Source organism: Coenobita brevimanus, chromosome 110 (assembly GCF_032717465.1).
Source record: "Coenobita brevimanus isolate Jiangsu-jjx chromosome 110, ASM3271746v2, whole genome shotgun sequence".
In the NCBI taxonomy this organism is placed as follows: domain Eukaryota; kingdom Metazoa; phylum Arthropoda; class Malacostraca; order Decapoda; family Coenobitidae; genus Coenobita; species Coenobita brevimanus.
The window spans coordinates 13,834,603-13,838,399 of record NC_137063.1 but is presented as its reverse complement, the minus strand read 5'-3'; positions in this window follow the sequence as shown (position 1 = coordinate 13,838,399).

Genomic DNA, 3,797 nt, shown 5'->3' with positions numbered 1-3,797 from the left:
ACAGCAATCTTTCTTCCTTGTTGCACCCTTTCAAGCACTTCACCCTCCAAACTTCCATCCTTACTCATCACACTACCCAAGTACTTAAATGCACTAACATTTTCCAATTCCTCCCCCATCCAACCTCACTGTACATCCAATGACTTCAACTTAACTCTTCCCTTCATTCACTTATACATCCCATTTCTTACACTTCCAAACTCATTCACTAAGCCTAGCAATTCCCCTTCTTCTTCACTTAACAGTACAGTATCATCTGTAAACAATAGTACAGGGAGTTTCCAAACCTTGCCCTCTCTCATTAAAGCTGCGGCGTAACTCCGTAACCCTATATTTCACATACTATCAAACTAATTAACCGGCAGAAGTATCCAACGTTTACATTTTTAAGTCATCACGAGTCCTTAATTAAAATGGCCCTCATTAAGTTCAAACTGCTATTAGGGCCACTTGCTGCAAACATTGCTAATTAAACAGCGCAGGTATTGGTGGCTCGGTAAAAATCCACACAATTTTAATTAATTTAATTTCTCACACCTACGGTGGGTCGGGTTCAACAGCTGATCGTAGAATCTTCCCTGGGTTAATAACAAGTTTAGTTCGATGTATATCTGTAGTTCCCGAAAATGTCTTACTTTTTCTGTTTCTCCCTAGCATTGGTGTTCTTGTTCTTCTTATCAGTGTTCTCTGACACGGTTTTACTGTCTTCTTTATGAGCCGATTGGCATGAAAATTACTGTGTTTGTATTTGGGCGTTTAAGCTACCACGAGATGATTTTTTTCCAGATTTTCAGATAAGGCCTTTAAAATTATATTAGAGCCAAAAGATGTTAAAAAAAGACGGGCGAGTTTCCAAGAAAAGTCGTCGCACAACCACCAGACACCAAAATAACCATTTCCATACTGGAAGGTGTTCAATGCAGATTATTGCGCAGTTATAATATGAAGTGGGTTTGATTCAAACTGGCCTTGTAGCCTTTTTTTAAATTCATATATGTTGGAAATACAAGAAAATATGTGCATTTATAAAAAAAAAAATCAAAGTTTTGGAAATGTCGAATAATAATAATAATAATAATAGCTGCCTTTTGAATTTTATTCCTGCTACTACCAGATACTTTTTTTTTCCCTAGGAAAAACCTCTTACGTTATGGGTATTATATAAGAATTTGACCAAATCGTTTAGCATGACGTCCATTTCTTAAAATATTGTTCCTGATACAACCAGATGACTTAATTTGGCATACTAATCCCATAAAAATAATCTCCAATAACCGCTTCACTATGCTGACGTCTTTGTGTGTGTGTGTGTGTGTGTGTGTGTGTGTGTGTGTGTGTGTGTGTGTGTGTGTGTGTGTGTGTGTGTGTGTGTGTGTGTGTGTGTGTGTGATTCCAATTGATCGGTTTCATTAGCGTAGAGGAGACTATACAAATAAAAGGATGAAACAGGCTCCGCTGATCAGTTCATCATGATGTCTTTACCTTCGCCAACGAAGTTGGAGGAGGTTATGTATCCACTGGTGTCTGTCTGTCTCTGTCTGTCTGATGGGGTGCAAGACATCTCAATAGGTTATTGTCAGATGTCAGTGTAATTTGGCGGATTGGTGGGCCGTGGGTTAAGTAAGTGTTGATTAGCCTTTGAAGTGAATCCCATCCGCATCCAGGAATACATAATAATTTCCACTAGCGTCGGCGAAGGCATGATATCTATGAATCCAGTAAAAGGGCACACTGAGACAGTCGTCTAGTAAATCATTATTTATATCAGTGTTGGCGGAGGTATGCGACCTATGAGTGCTTTCTAATAGGTATGCTCCCTGTGATTGCTTTCTGGTTTATAATTTGTTTTTACTTCAACCAGACAATTTCATTCATTTCAAGAGAGACCTATTGTGAGAATAAAATAAATCTCTGGTAACTTCCTTGGGATGAGAATGTTTTTTGCACGTTACTCACTGTAGCCAGACGACTTCATTCAGCTTTCGTAGTGAAGAGACTGAAAACATTCTTCATTACTTCCTTTAACATTATTTGTTTTATAGTTGTTATTGCTACGGAATTTTATCGAGCTGAGGGTATGCCTCACAAAGAACAGAAATGTTCATTTCAAGACAGAGTAAATAGACAAAAACATGTTTTAAGGCTTTTCAGCGGCTAATTTTTGGGTCGGGTAAATGACCAATAACATGTTTTAAAGCTTTTCAGTTGGATGGAAAATAAGCTGCTTACATGTCAACTGCAAGCAAAAACCCTAAATCTTTCTCTGGTTCTGTATACAGATTACCAGTGACAACATTACTGTACAAGATCGAGGGAGAAAATAAACTGCATGTTTTAGACCTTTTTCGAGTGAGGGAAAAACTGAGAATACATAAATGCCAACGCACGGATTAAACTCCCCTGAGACTATTTAACAGAAGTATACACTAAGACTGAGTTAAACTCCCACTGCAAAGATTAGAGCCTTTTCAGTAAATAATATTCACGTATGTCAGTGGATGGTAAATCCTTTTGGGCTTATGAAAAGATAAATTCTAAAAGAAAAGTATATCACTGAACGAAGGGACTCCAACTGCAATACTGACGCTTTTACGCAATCTGACAAAACCTGTGATCCTATTGTCAGATTATTGAGATAGGACAGGACAACTTAGGATAAAGAGAAATTTCCAGCAAAAAATTGTCAGATGTATCACTGGAGGAGTAACAAAGCGCAGACGCCAATATGTAACAATATATTCCCTTGAGTTTCTTAAGTGAATAATGGAAAAGAACCATACATTCTTAGATCCACGGGTAAAATTCAGCAGCAAGTTTTGAAGCAATATAAAACAATGCCTTCTATGAATCTGGAAAAAAAAAAAAAAAAAAAAAAAAAAGACAAACGGGTATTGCAGGGAACAATATTTTCGGATCAAGTGAAAATTTACTTACAGGTTTTGGAGGCTTTTCGACCGGAGAAATATAAGTATAAGAACGTCATTAGGTAACAGAGCCTTTCAATTAATAGTCATTGTAAAAGAACAAGGCATTCAAAGAACGAGAGGAAAATATAATTACAAGTTTTAGTCTTCCAGTGCTGAAAAAAATAATCAAAACATGTCAGCAAAAAAACAAACCTTTGTTATAAAAATGATATTGCAAATATAACAATACATTCAGAGTTTGAGAGAACTTTGAATGTATTGTATTCGTTCAGCATACGGACTAACAGGCCTTTGCTATTTTGGTACAAAACTCCTCGCAAACATCCGCTGACCTTTGTAGAGTTGTGAAAGCTGTTCGCAAAATTATTGATTCTGTTCTCTTTTCCTCGTTTTTTCCCTTGTTTATCTATTAGTCGTAACTCAAAGCAAAAAACGTACAGGAGCGCACTGGGCGACAAAGTGTTCCTTATCAAACGGGGATGTTTCTTTTCATACCTAAAACACCATCCAAGCTACACCACGCGAGTTACAGCCTAAAAATATTCTCAAGCACTCAGACCTCTCTCAGATTATGTAAAACTCCGTGGACTTGTGTTGCCTCATCTCACATAAATGGACAGTTGGCAAAGTTTCCAGCTTTAACACTTAGCGTTGCCAACGCTCTCCTGGTGCGAAGTTCCGAAGTATGGGTCATCGAATCATTCACAAGAGAGAGGAGACGGTTGCAGGGGGGTGGAGGATTTGAAGGGTGATGTGGTGTAGAGGATGAGGGCTTGGGTACGGAAAGACGTGTACAAGAAAATTAGTTTAATTGGTACAGTATATCATCTAAATAATAAAGTCAAGCTGTGTATGTGTGTGCCTGTCTGT